At 39.9% G+C, this 15,314-nt stretch overlaps 1 protein-coding gene across 1 annotated transcript in view; it reads right to left on the reverse strand.

Moving 5' to 3' along the window:
* Window positions 1-3,008, reverse strand: part of NYAP2 (neuronal tyrosine-phosphorylated phosphoinositide-3-kinase adaptor 2) — a 270,077-nt gene extending 267,069 nt beyond the window's left edge. The window contains exons 1-2 of the mRNA XM_038749306.1: window positions 2,598-3,008; window positions 1,767-2,009 (exon numbers count right to left, since the gene is read on the reverse strand). The gene's annotated coding sequence lies outside the window, so the exon portion shown is untranslated. The remainder of the gene's footprint in view (window positions 1-1,766; window positions 2,010-2,597) is intronic.
* Window positions 3,009-15,314: the final 12,306 nt, after the last annotated feature.

Consider the following 15,314-nt stretch of genomic DNA (forward strand, 5'->3'; position numbering starts at 1 on the left):
CAAAGGTCCTCCCTGCCATTTTCTTAAACTGAAGGGATGGATCCCAGCCCCCCGCCCACCCCCCTCTCCTATTCCCCCCTCCCCCTTGCCCCCCACTCTGGGAAACCTAAGAATGGCAGACAGCGTAGAAGATGTAGCTACTGTCATGAGTCAGAAGCTGTACTTGTTGGGTGAATGCTGTGCATCTCGCTGTTCTCCATTTCACATGGGCCTTATGGGGTGCAGTGGTGTTGCTAGGTGATGGTGCTAACAAACAGCAATATTTCCAGAAACATTGTCCTCATACAAAATGCTAAATGGCTACTTGAGCAAACAGTTCTAGAAGGTTGCAAGGCAGCACTTGCCAAGTAAGAAGCTTTAGCCAGCTTAAATAAATGCTGAGTGAAGCAACAATAAGAATCTAATTGGAATGAGTGGCTATGGCTTATTTTTCAAAACGCATGGCTTATCATCTATCTTGGTGATCATTGATACCTCTCATATTAACATTTTTACTAACTTTATATTCCCCGGGAGAAAGTTATCATTCCAGCTGTGAAATTTCTGAATATTTTTCTCCAATTCCAGGACATTTAATCTAGTTGGTCAGAAAATCTAGATTTTATATTCCCTTTGGCTCATTTGCAGCCAGGCACCTAACTCATTTTTTCCCAAATGCAAATTTGGGCATCCAAATTCTTAAGCAGAGTATCTTAAACTTTCATAAGCCATTAACAATAATGTTCACTTTTCAATATTTATCAGAATTCATAAGAGGATCTAGAAAATTTAGGACTGTGAAAAATGACAAGGAGATCCTACTTTGGCTCTGTTACCATAGACTTGCTACTCAGGACAATTCAGACAAACAATTCGGAGATGAAATTTAAAAACTGGTTTATTAAATCCTCCAAATGAGGGTAAAAATGGTTACAATGTTCCCAAAAGCTTCTACTATTACTAATATTTAGAAATGAAATAGGGCTCATTTTATTAAGTTCCTACTCTGAATTCACAGAGATCAGTTTAATTAGAATTTTAGGATTTCTGAAGAATACGAAGAAAGCCCTCAGATTAATTTTCTATTTTGTGTGACATTTTCCTGCTCAAAATGGTCTATCTGTCCAAAGGTTTGGAGGGTTTTAGACTCTTTTGCAGTAGGAGAAGAGTTTGGCCAAGATAGACTTAGAAGACATTAATATGTTCTTCCTTTATTATATGGTATTCAAAAGTGTGGGAAATCCATCTGTTTGTATTCAGGAAGCTCCCATATGATGATAATTAGACCACCTTCTTGATAACAAATATAAATGTAAAAGTATATAAGGGAAAAGTGAATCTAAACCCAACCGGAGGAGGCATTTTTAAGTTTGTGTACACAGAGAATTTTTAAAAGAATGGTGAAATGGGTATCTACCACAAATGTTGAAACAGACTTTTAAAATATTCATAGTATGAAGCAGCATGTATCTAGCTCATAAATTCAAGTAGTATTTCAAAATTACTTCAAATGTCTTTTTATAATTTAACACTAATTTTTCAAATGAAAGTACGGTAGATAACATGCCTGGAGCACCAGGCAAGTGGATGTGGGTTAAAAAAAAATAGTATCTTACAGCATGAAATGACTTAATGATTTGATTTTTGCTCTTTCCTAAAAGACATGACAACTTCAGTATTAAGTAGACCTAGTTAAAGCCAATTCCATTTTCTAAGTAGATTACTTGATCTAATTAGCACTGGGTTCAATTAGCATGCTTAAAGAATTGGAAAAATGAGATACATACCCAAATTTAAGTCCCCAGGGGCTGCTAAGTGCAATAATCAAAGGTGACTTTTGTCTGGCAAAGCCCTTTTCTGTGGTTTATCTCAGTGCAGTCTGCAGGAGTATTCCAGCACCATAAGAAACAGGCAGACTTGTGGTTCAGCTCAGTTTTTCTTCAATTAAAGTGCATTATATCTTGATGGCAAAAGTATCCACATTGTCAGATGCTGCATCTCTAGAAATCGGTGGGTTTTTGATCTTCTTCCTATAAAATAAAATGGCCTTTAAAGTTTTCCTGTAAAATTCAGTGGCAAGAGTAGACAGGTGCTTGTTTCTTTAAATCAACATTCAAAGAAAAGAGGGCATAGCTAATGGGTGGGTACGAGCAGCAGGCATCCTTCTCTGAGGTCCAGCCAAGGAGAACTGGGTGATTTTTACCCACTTTACAACACAGAAGGCTACAGCCCCATCAAATACAACCATTCCTGGCTTGCTAAGGTGCCTCATTTGAATGTATTTTGCCGAGGCAAGAAGAAATGAAAGCAAGGAATCACAAGAATCCTCTCCAAATGGCTTCTTCCAGCAGAAAAAAATGTTCTCTCTCACTGCCACTTAGATGCAGAAGGTTTGAAGCAGTTTAGCTAGTAGCATCGTCTCTCGACCCTCTCTCGTGACAACGACAACCTCGTTTGTGCTCATTCTCTCTCGTTCATGTGTGCTCTCTCTCCTCTCTCTCTCTCTCTCTCTCTTTCACTCCATCTCCCCTCTCCTCCCCTCCCCTCTCTACAGCTGCCTTCGTCGGTTGATGCTGCCGTTGATTAATCAGGGATTCTGAAACAAAGAGCAAGCCTACCTTGTGAGATAAGCAGTACTCTGTTTCTTCTCTCCTTCTGCCATCCATCTGCATTCACCAGCAAAGCTTCCAGCATTTTAGTACCTTGGATAGTTCCCGCTTACTTACGCCCATCGGAAAGGGAAGTGAAGCAACCGAAGAAATGACAAGACTGGAAAACAGCATCCCTCCACTTCAGATTTCAGCTCCCCGGGGTTCACATCCTCATTAAAACCCCCTGTATAGGCAACAGACCTTCTCTCTTTTATCTCGACTGCACTGAAGTCTGATGAACAAATAATCCAGTGGAATTGAGGAAAAAAGCTTGGTGAATGGCTGTTCACCTAGCTCAGACTCTGTAGGTTATAAGGATGCTAAACACCAATAGAAATGTGTTCATCCACAGTGAATGTGTATGTTAACCTTTGCCACATGTTCTGGCTCGTGGAAAGGGGCGGTTACATCAAATGGGACATCTATGTCTCCGTTTAACACTTCTTATTGATATTTTTTTGCAGTCACCCAAGCTGTACAATAGTGCAATGCACACAATTACTGCTGATGCAGATTAGGCTGCTGCTTGGGGGGAAAGGGGAGGAGCTTTGTAACCTCATCAAAACAAGCTCATGCCACCTGCTCCCATGGCAAGAGAACAAAACTACCTCACTTTGAAAGAACATGAATAATGCATATACACAGTTTTTACTAAGGATCAACTAATTATGCATCTTTTTTTCTGCAAAAATTGACCAGAAGCTAACTTAGCTACAGTGGCCCGAATAATGCTTCTTACTCTAACATTTCTTCCTCCTTCCCATTTTGCCCCTTCAATTCTCTCACTTCATTTTTACCGTGTTGTCAAGAGTATACACGTCACATGGAGTGCCTTTCCTTGTGGAGGAAGAGGTTCAAATTTGACCAAACAGGTTTAACTTTCTGGTTGAATCATACTGAATCTCCAGAGCTCAGAATCCCCTATATCATTGTTAATAGAGGTTTTTACAGCAGTGTTTTAGTTAATAGTACCTACTTTAACATCTTTTCAGGTAGTTAACTTTTCATTTATGATGCATGCTGGGTATTGGCTATAGTTTTAATGGATTTTTTTGTTAGTAGTTGAGACAATTTAAACTGAACTATATTTTTATGGCATTATTCAGGCCACACTTTTAAGTTCTTTTCCTTATCCCACTACTGAATTCAGGAGGGGAATACCAGCTATACATGTACAAAAATTTGGACATTGTAGTTGACTCCCGGGACTCATCTACCGAGGAAAGGGCCTGTTTTAGGGTGGATTCTGAATGGAAGGGTATCTATCTGTGTCAGTCAATCCTGGAATGAAGTAAATGTCGTGTTTTCATTTACTCCCATGCCATAATAAAACAGATAAGACACCTATCTGCCCCCCCGTACAAATAAAATGATACTAAGAACCTATCATGCACATTTGCCATTCACATGTAAATTCCAGTTTTGTGACTAGTGGTACTTGAGTTTAAATTACTCTAAATTCGCTTTCAAATGAACTAGAATCCAGGCTGACTATATTTTTATAATTTATAAGTTCCTCCTGTGGACTGTAAATTCCTTGTGGCAGGGATAGTGGCTACCAACTCTTCTGTATTGTACTTTCCCAATTTATTTGCATCTTATGGCAGAAAAAAAGAAGGGGGAAAATGAGGTTGGTAATAATAAAAATTGCTTGGTACACTGCTCTGCACCCAATAAATATCACTGATTAATCTATTGATTGTTTAGTAATAATTTATATTAAGTGCTTACTATGTGCTAAACACTGGGAAGGAAATGCATGAATGAGGTATAATAATGATGGTATATTAATGGTGTTAAGCACTTACTATGTGCTAGGCACTGTACTAAGCTCTGGGGTGGATACAAGCAAATCTAGTCTGACAAAGTCCTTGCCCCACATGGGGCTCACGGTCTCAATCCCCATTTTACAGATGAGGTAACTGAGGCACAGAGAAGTGAAGTGACTTGTCCAAAGTCACACAGGAGACACATGGTAGAACTGGGATTAGAATCCATGACCTTCTGATTCCCAGGCCTGCTAGTATCCACTATGCTGTGATGCTTCAGGTGTAGAGACACATGTTCCTCACCCACTTGGTTTCTCTTCCTATTGCCTCTCTCCAAAACAACTTCTATGAATTAATGTTATGGGAGAAAACTGTAAAAAGTAATATTTTTACCTCTTTCTAAAACCATGCCATGAAAAACTGTGCAAAGATTTGATCAATGTATATTAGGACATAATGAGCAGGAGAAGGTTCAAAATAAGGCAAGTAAAGAAAAGTTAGGGATTGTATGGAGGGTGTTGGTGAAACATCATTCATTCATTCAATCGTTATTTATTGAGCACTTACTGTGTGCAGAGCATTGTACTAAGCACTTGGGAAGTACAAGTCGGCAACATATGGGATGTTATGTGGTCCTTACCTAATAGTGAGGACAGATGTCCAGAAGAGACAACATCGCATTGTTCCTACAACTAACCTGTTGCCTCTGACAGAGATGGACTGCTTGCGGGGATGAATTATCAGTCTGATTCATTTAGAATGTTTCTCATGTTCTTAGAGGTAGTTCTCCTGCATGGGGTCAGGGCAAATACAAATGAAAGAATGCAGGTGGTAAAATGGTCCCTCTTCACATTTCCTCCTCAGAAGAGGGAATCTGCAAGAAAGTACTCAGAAACCCTTCATTTCTGCCCTTTTCTTCTTAATCTAAAACTCTATGTGAATCAAAAACTCTCCCTGATAACCCAGGTGTGCTTCACACAGTCTACCTCCAATTTAATAGCCTTCTTCCTCATTTATTCATTGTCATATCTGTTAAGCACTTACTGGATGTAGAGCACGCCTGGGAGAGTACAATATACAGATAAACAGATACATTCCCTGCCCACAATGAGCTTACAGTCTTAAGGTGGGGAGACAGATATTAATATAAAAAATAAATTATAGATATGTACATAAGTGCTGTCGGGCTGGGAAGGGGGAAGAAGAGATGGAGCAAGGCAGGGCAATGCAGAAGGAAGTGGGAGAAGAGGAAAGGGGTGGCTTAATGAGGGAAGACCTCCTGGAGGAGCTGTGCCTTCAATGGACTTTGAAGCCTCCACTTCTGGCTGCCCTCCAGAGCTCCAGGACATTTTCCCAAGGGATAAGAGTTCACTTAATTTCTCCCTTCTCACTGACAATGAGGACTTCTGCTACATTTTTGCCCTCTTTTCAACTTTTGGCTTTAATGAACAGGGAAGTGGTGGAGTTGATGAGCCCATCGAGAAGCAAAATAGCAACAGAGAAAGTAAAAAGAGAAAATCTAGTCATGGTCGCTGATTCCCTGATATTATTGCCTTCACTGTTTCTTATCATGTGCACAAGGGCAGGGAACATATCTACCAACTCAATAATACTGTACTCCCCAAATACTTAGTGCAGTACTCTGCACACAGTAAACACTCAATAAATATGACTGATTCATTAGACAACCACAGCACGAGTCTCAAGGATTCAGCAAATTCAGTCATGTTTACTATAATTGTAGTCCCTCTGCTTGTTGGTGTTATTCTGCTTCTCACCAAGGAATGTGCTTTTATGTAAATGGATGATTGAGGGATATGTGCACATCTCTGTAAATACGTATGGTTGGGTGTGTCTGTCCAAATCTGAGTCATGTATGTGTGAGTGAATTTAAAGGAAGCAGTGTGGCTCAGTGGAAAGAGCACGGGCTTTGGAGCCAGAGTTCATGGGTTCAAATCCTGGCTCCACCAATTACCAGTTGTGTGACTTTGGGCAAGTCACTTAACTTCTCTGTGCCTCAGTTACCTCATATGTAAAATGGGGATTAAAATTGTGAACCTCCCGTGGGACAACCTGATAACCTTGTAACCTCCCCAGCGCTTATAACAGTGCTTAGAACATAGTAAGTGATTAATAAATGCCATAATTATTATTATTTTTGAAGGAATAGAGTGAGCAAACATCTGGATAAGTGTGTTTTCTCTCTCTCTCCCTCCCTCCCTCCCTCCCACTCCCCACCCATCTCTCTCACTCTCACTCTTGCTCTCACTCTCTCTCACTCTCAACAACAATTATTTCTCTTTGTCTCTATTGTGCTTCCTTCTGTCTTTTTTTGTCCTAACCTGAGCAATACCTGGGTAATTCCACTAGTATTATGCATCCCTCAATCCTATCAATGGTATTTATTGAGCATTTATTATGTGCAGAGCCCTGTACTTAATACTTGAGAGGAGTAGAATGTAGCAGAGTCCATAGAAATGTTCCCTGACCACAACAAGAAATTGAAGTCTTTATCCACAACGATTTTAAAGTTCATTATGGGACCAATCAGATATCACTCTTCTCTAGTTGACCATAGTTCCCTGTTTTGTATGGTGTTGCCAGTGCCCCGGAAATTTATCTGCATCAACCCACATCTGCTTTTGCTCTCTTTTAACACTTGGTCTTCCTTGCTAAGTTCAGCTCCTTCAACATTTTGAAACTTTTGATACAGAAGGAACAGATCTACCAACTCTGTAAGATTAACTGGAGGGGAGAAAAGTACAATTATTCAACTGTAATTTCTTAAGGATGGAAGAGATGAGTTACAACAGAGTCACTTAAATGCCACACTTAAGATGGGATGGTCAGAGAGATTTCCAACAACACAGGATGCTGGGAAAAAAATATACACCCATAACTGAAGACCTCTTCATTATGACTAAACTTTCCTGGGCAGAATATATAGGAGGAATAAATGACAAAAAGTTATAAAAACACAAGGGGAGATAAAATAAATATTTTATAAATCTAATGAGGCTGTAATAATAATGATAATGGGGGTATTTGGTAAGTGATTACTATGTGTCAAGGACTGTATTAAACACTGGACTGGATACAAATTGAGCAGTCTGTGTCCCACATGGGTCTCACAGCCTTAATCCCCATTTTAAGATGTCTGTACTTCATTTACTTATAATGGTGTTTGTCTCCCCCACTAGACTGTAAGCTTGTTGTGGTCAGGGAATGGGCCTACCAACTCTGTTATATTGTACTCTCCCAAGTGCTTAGTACAGCACTCTGCATAAAATAATGCTCAATAAATATGATTGCTATTAAAACTAAATTAAGAACTTACTAAATGTAAAGCACTGTGCAGAATGCTGGAATAATGAAAGTAATCAGATCAGAAACAGCCTCACAAAGGGCTCACAATCCAGTCACTTGTATTCACTGAACACTTATTGAGTACAATCTGAGAGAGATTGATTTTCTTATCCCATTTTACAAGTGAGAAAACTGAAGCCCAAAGAAATTAAGTGATTTACCTGGGGAAGTCCAGCAGGCTAGTAGCAAAACTAGAGGAAGAACTTAGGACTTACAGTCCTGACATATTTTATGAGCCCAAACTCTCTCCCTATAGAGGGAGACTGCATGTACTCCATCAGTCAGTCAATCGCATTTACTGAGCACTTACTTTGTGTAGAGTATTGTACTAAGCACTTGGGGGAGTACAATATAACAATAAACAGACACATTCCCTTCCCACCACGAGCTTCATCATGGTTCCCTGCCCACAACAAGGTTACAGTCTGTTACATTGTACTCTCTCAAGTGCCTGCACCCAGTAAGTGCTCATTAAACACTACTGATTGATTAAATGTTTGATACTAATTGAAGAGTCTTATAATAATGTAAGCTGATGAAAATAACAATATGTGTTTCTATTAAGAAAAGAGAAATTGTTAACTTGGAGGAAATATAAACCATAAAAATGATTAAGAAAACTCTGAATTATAAACAGTCTTCTTTGGAGAAGTATAAATATTTTTTGTTTCAACTTGTACATTTTTCAGCATCTTTGTGAAACAGAATATACTGTAGCACCTCACTTTTTACATAGAGAAAAGCTGAATCCCAGAAAGATAAAGTGAGTGGTCACAAACTCACCTGATATGTATGGAGCCAGAGAGTGCAGTAGCAATTTTCACTCTTTGTAACTACTATTTCTGACAAACTATTTTGTCCTAAATCAAGTTAAAATTCAAGTGGGTCAAATATTGACAACTGAATGAATGAAGGTGCAGTATATCAATGAAAGAGAATAGAAAAGATTTGAGGTAATGTCCCTCAGGATGGAGAAATTCCTTTCATGAAGAAATGATATTTCATGAATGACAAGAATGAATGGAAGGGGAACCTGTCATCTTGTTATCATCAGGAAAGGAGACTACAAGCATAGTAAGACATTCCCTGAGGTGGTTACTCATTTACTGGAAAGAATTTCCATTTTTTTGACATAAACAGTTATCTACGGTCTATCTATATATGTCTTTAAGGGGAAGCTCTGTAATTAAAAAATATCCTTCCATTTATTCAAAGTTCCTGAATTTGCTGAAAACAGCATATAGTGGAACTCAGTAAGTAGCAGATATGGGTTGTCCTTGAATTGTCTGTCATTGTCATGGATCGCAACACGAATTGCACACGTGACTCATGGGTAATTCCTACCATAAGGGTAGTAAAGGACCATGAATACTGATTAAATGGTGTAGAAGCCATGATTTATGCCCGATACAAATGACTTTATCTTGACAATGTTAAAGGAAGGCAGTGACAACAACTGAATTATCTACTAGCAGGAATTATATAGAGAGTTACGAATGCATTCTATCCTTGTTTCATCCCTTGGGTGAATCTTCTGTGAGAATTTAAAAGGCATCAGATTTACGAGGTTCTGATGTGTTGGTGTCCAGAGTAATCAGTGACATTTAAGCTTGACCACTTAAAACCAATAGATCCTGATGGAAGCATTATTCACTTGAGTGGGTAAATTCTGAGGGTGCCTAACTCAGACATCATGAGATTGATTCCCCTGAAGGCAAGTGGGCAATTCCCAAGCATCGCCACTTAAAGGGTAAAACTTTTTAAAATGATTTTTAAGTCTCTGAAAACTAGATCCCTGCCCCATAAAACATAGCAGCTCAAAGCAAACAATATTCTTTTGAGCTTTTTATAATTCCTTGTATTTTAATGTGAGGAACATAGCCCTTGGACTTTTCTCTCTGTGAAATAGAAATGGCTGGGGACAGAGGATAGGAGAAAGCACAGGCTGTTCTGAAAATGGCATTGTAATGGATGATAAGATGTCTATTTGTCCATGGCCATGGAAGTCAGGCAGAGTGGCTACAGTGGAGTTAGTGAAAAGGGTATGGGCATACTGAGCTCCAGAACAAGAATAGACAGATGGCTAAGTGGATAGCCATCTGGGCAAGTGATAGGCATCAGGCATAATAGGCTGATCAACCAGTCACTGATCAGGGCAAATGGAAGATGAAGCAGTAAGTCAACAGGTATCTATCTCGGCCCTGAGCAGATGAAACAGTCAGTCAGTCATTTGTATTTATTGAGTGCTTACTGTATGCAGAACACTATACTAAGCACCTGAGAGAGTACAATGTAACCATATAATGGACACATTCCCTGCCCATAATGAGTTTGCAATCTAGAAGGGGAGACCGACATTAATACAAATAAATTACAGATATATACGTAAGTGCTGTGGGGCTGGAAGGGGAGATGAATAAAGGAAACAAGTCAGTGTGACTCAAAGGGGAGTGGGAGAAGAGGATCAGAGGACTTAGGAAAGGCCTCTTGAAGGAGATATGCTTTCAACAGTCAATATTACAGACGAAATGTCTGAAATTAGGCAAAAAAAGAAAAAAAACCTGGTTAGAAGTCTAGGCCCAGTAGAGGAGCTTCAACTGTTTGGCTGTGAAAGCTGGATTTAAGAATTCTTTATAGATCACCAATGAAGTTGGGCACTTGACAGATGTTTGATGTTCAACCTTGTTTCAAGCACTAACTTCCTGCTCCTGGCAATGGCAGGTGTGTGTCTGTGTAGATAGAAAGCTAAGCTGGGCAGCACTAAAAAAAAAACTCAGAAAAAGAAAAAGGGATGTAATTTGAGCAAATAGCAGTATGTCCTAGTAGATAGAGCATGGGGCTGGGAGTCTGAAGGACCTGGTTTCTAATCCACTCCTCTGCCACTAACCTCCTCACTATGCCTCGTACTCAATCAATCAATCAATCAATCGTATTTATTGAGCGCTTACTATGTGCAGAGCACTGTACTAAGCGCTTGGGAAGTACAAATTGGCATCACATAGAGACAGTCCCTACCCAACAGTGGGCTCACAGTCTAAAAGGGGGAGACAGAGAACTGAACCAAACATACCAACAAAATAAAATAAGTAGGATAGAAATGTACAAGTAAAATAAATAAATAAATAAATAAATAGAGTAATAAATATGTACAACCATATATACATATATACAGGTGCTGTGGGGAAGGGAAGGAGGTAAGACGGGGGGATGGAGAGGGGGACGAGGGGGAGAGGAAAGAAGGGGCTCAGTCTGGGAAGGCCTCCTGGAGGAGGTGAGCTCTCAGCAGGGCCTTGAAGGGAGGAAGAGAGCTAGCTTGGCGGATGGGCAGAGGGAGGGCATTCCAGGCCCGGGGGATGACGTGGGCCGGGGGTCGATGGCGGGACAGGCGAGAGCGAGGTACAGTGAGGTACTCGCCTGTCCCGCCGTCAACCCCTGGCCCACGTCCTTCCCCTGGCCTGGAATGCCCTCCCTCCACACATCCACCAAACTAGCTCTCTTCCTCCCTTCAAAGTCCTACTGAGAGCTCCCCTCCTCCAGGAGGCCTTCCCAGACTGAGCCCCCTTTTTACTCTCCTCCTCCCCTCCCCATCACTCCCCCTCCCTCTGCCTTGCCTCCTTCCCCTCCCACAGCACTTGTATATATTTGTACATATTTACTACTCTATTTATTTTCCTTGTACATATTTACTACTCTATTTTATTAATGATGTGCATATAGCTATAATTCTATTTATTCTGATGGTTTTGACACCTGTCTACATATTTTGTTGTCTGTCTCCCCCTTCTAGACTGTGAGCCCATTGTTGGGTAGGGATGGTCTCTGTATGTTGCCAACTTGTACTTCCCAAGCGCTTAGTACAGTGCTCTACACTCAGTAAGTGCTCAATAAATACTATTGATTAAATGAATGAATCCCTGCATGCTACTGTGTGACTTTGGATAAGTCACTTAACTTCTCTGTGCCTCAGTTTCTTCATCCATAAAATGGGGATCAATAATGTGAGCCCCAAGTGGGACATAGACTGTATCCAACCTGATTAGCTTGTATCTACTCTAGTGACTAGTACAGTTCATGGCACATAGTAAGCACTTAAATAAACCAGTAAAGAAATGAATACCATCTTTCCATAAAAAGGCTAGCAATGATGCTGATGTTTGTTTCAGAGGTATCTGAAAACCCTACCTGCAAAATGCAATGTTTCCTTCTAAAGATTCTGTAACTCAATAGACTGCAGCTTGTTTCTGCTGAACGATCCTGTTATAGTCTTACTTAAGCTCACACAGAGCTAATAAGTATTTGAGAACACCCATCTGCTAATTAGTAAGAGCAGTAAAAGAAATAAATGAAAGCTGCAGTCTAAGTTCCCTTCTCATTCTATTACATCACTGTCTTTAGTTAATCCAAATGAGAAGATATTAAGAAGAGTGGTGGCAATAATGGAGACTTTACCAATGGAGAATTATAGTGAAAGAGACATTACTCAAGGAAATGGGCTTATTAGGGATGTCCAGTCTTAAACTTCATTGTCTTCTAAAACAATGCAGGCAGAGACATTCATGAATGGAAATTCAGAAAATTCACTGTTAGGCATACCTGTGGACTGGTTAGTCACATAAAATTTGTTCTCTAGGAATCAGGACTTTCCAGCAGGGCCATTGGCATAATCACCCAGAGGGTAGGAGGAGTAATAGTAGTAGCAGTAGTAGTAGTAATAGTAATACTATTTATTAAGCCCTTCTTGTTTGCAGACCACTGACTAAGCCAGCTTGAGAGAGTACGGTATAACCAAGTAATGGACACATTCCCTTCCCATAATGAGTTTACAATCTAGAGGGGGAGACCGACATTAATATAAATAAATTACAGATATATACGTAAGTGATGTGGGGCTGGAAGGGGAGATGAATAAAGGAAGCAAGGCAGCGTGACTCAAAGGGGAGTGGGAGAAGAGGAACAGAAGACTTAGGGAAGGTCTCTCTTTATTGCTGTATTGTACTTTTCTAAGCGCTTAATACAATGCTCTGCACACAGTAAGCACTCGATAAATTCTACTATATTTACTATATCTACTTACTATTTACATCTACTATAAATGGTACTAAACATGGTCCCTGCCCTTCATGAGACTTACGGGAGATCAAGCAAAGTCCTTCAGGAAGTTCTAGGGTGAAAGAGGAATTTTGATGATCAGAAGTGACAATAAACTGTAACCAGAGCTCACTAATTAAAGCAGAGTTTAAAATGTTTGCTAACTAGATTAGCAAATTGTATGCAAATACCCCAGGGGAGAGGAAGATGAACATTTTGTACACCTCTTCTCCACTAGGGATTTTTTCAGTGGTATTAGGGCTTTCTATGATGCAAGATTGTTATATAGAACCTAGCTTTATCCAACATGGGGCCCATAATTTAAGATTGTGGTACAGCAGGTATCTTATTCCTATTTAACAGGAGAGAAAATTGAGGCATGGAAAGATTAAGTGGCTTTCTCAGTGTCATCATGCTGGCCAGTGGAGAGCTGGACTTGCTAATTTTTAGATATCCTATTTTGTATGGTCCTGAAAACAGAAAGTTTTATAGTTTATTTAGATGATTATTCTGTTGACCTTTCTAGTTCATCTGATTCTATTTTTAGTTTTCTAGCATGATGAAATCAAGTACATTTTTCATCTGAGAACCTTATTTTAACTTTCCTTCATAAAAGGTGAATCATTGCACAAGCGTAGAAAAGTCAAGACACACTGTACCCCTCCATTATGTTTGCTGACTTCAGCTCCCGGCACTGTCTTTATCTGGGCCTCTGTCAAGATCTTCTTGAAAGTTTTGGTGCAAAAACAGCCTATACTTTCTTGATTGCTTTTTGCACCAAGCTGGTGTGCAATTGACTCCCACCTTTCAGAGATAAGGCCGCGTTTGATTGCACCCTGAAATTGATTCCTCCTTTGGTTATGCTATTTCAGTTCCCCTGGCAGGAAGGATAATCTGTCACAAATTATCTTCACAGATGTCACCCAATGAAGATGTGTTGAGGGGAGCATAACTTCAATTGCAGTAGTTTCCTTTCATTCCAGAAGTTCATTGTTTGTCATCATGCCTTGACACTTGATGTTGAGAGTGGCAAGTGATACTGATGAAACTCCTCAAGGAGCTGGATGTAGCATTAGAGTATGCTTTCAGTCCTCTGGGAAACTTCCAAAACCAGTAACCATGTTGCTTGTTGCATCTGTCAGGATGGCTACAAAAATAAATCAAACAGGACTGCACCTACTACAAACCCTGCTTCATCTCCATGAGACTGGGGAATAGATCAGAATACTCATCTAAGACTTTATCAGCCATGCCATCCTGGGATAATATTAGGAACTTAATAAATTCTCAGCCGGTTCAAATTTACCAAAGTCATTACCAGCATCCGAAGAAGCAGCGTTACCTAGTGGAAAGAACACAAGACTGGCAGTCGGGGGACCTGGGTTCTGATCCCAGCTCTACCAAGCTTCCTGTGTGACCTTGGAAAAGTCACTTAACTTCGCTGTGCCTCAGTTTCCTCATATTTAAATTGGAGATTCAATACCTGTCCTCCCTCCCTCTTAGATTGAGAGCCTCATGTTGCACAGGGAGTGTTCTACCCTAGTGGTTAGTACAATGTCAAGCAAATAGTAAGCACTTAACAAGTACCACAATTATTGTTTATATCGTTATCCAATATACTGATGGCAATCAAATACATTCTTAAGGCCTCTGAAAACTGCAGAGGTATTAAGACTATTCATTTCACTTTTATCTCACATGCTTCAAAGATTATATCCATTGACCCACATTATCATCTTAGAACAGTGATTTGCACACAATTTACCACTCTCGATTGATTGAATGAATGAATCTGAGGTCACATTGCAATTCCAGTAGCCTGCAGTCAACAATGATCTTCATTAACCAGTCCAGAACAATTCTTGACTAGATCTTGACATGGAGAGCAGAGAGATCATTGTTAATCTAAGTAATATATATTTGAAAAGCATTTATTTTGTCCAAGGCCCTGTCCTAAGGATTGGGTAAAGATGATACTTTATGGGTGGTCCTTGACCTCTCAGATGGCATTTGAGAGAGGGAACTGATGACAGACACAAAAAGAAAGAAATAATGTGATTTAAAATGGCAGAATCATAAATTAACAATTATAACAACATCTTCAGAACACTGCAACTAAAACGAACAGTTCGTCAAGTTACTTTACTTCTCTGTGCCTCAATTACCTCACCTGTTAAGTGGGGATTCAGTATCAGTTTTCCTTCCGAACTAGAGTGTGAGCCCCCTGTGGGGTAGGGGCTGTGTCCAATCTGATTACCTTAACTCTACCTTGTCTCGTCTCTACAGTGCTTGGAACAGAGTGAGTGATTAACAACTTCCACAGTCATTATTAATCATAGCTCCAGAAAGCAACATCCTTCATTGTGGTCATGACCTGTCCTTTCATTCATTGGTCGGAAAAGCTTGATTGCAACTGACCAAGCTCAGCAGGTTGGAATTTCATGTCAAGCAGGATAGGGGA

This window comes from Tachyglossus aculeatus, chromosome 7 (genome assembly GCF_015852505.1).
Source record: "Tachyglossus aculeatus isolate mTacAcu1 chromosome 7, mTacAcu1.pri, whole genome shotgun sequence".
In the NCBI taxonomy this organism is placed as follows: Eukaryota; Metazoa; Chordata; class Mammalia; order Monotremata; family Tachyglossidae; genus Tachyglossus; species Tachyglossus aculeatus.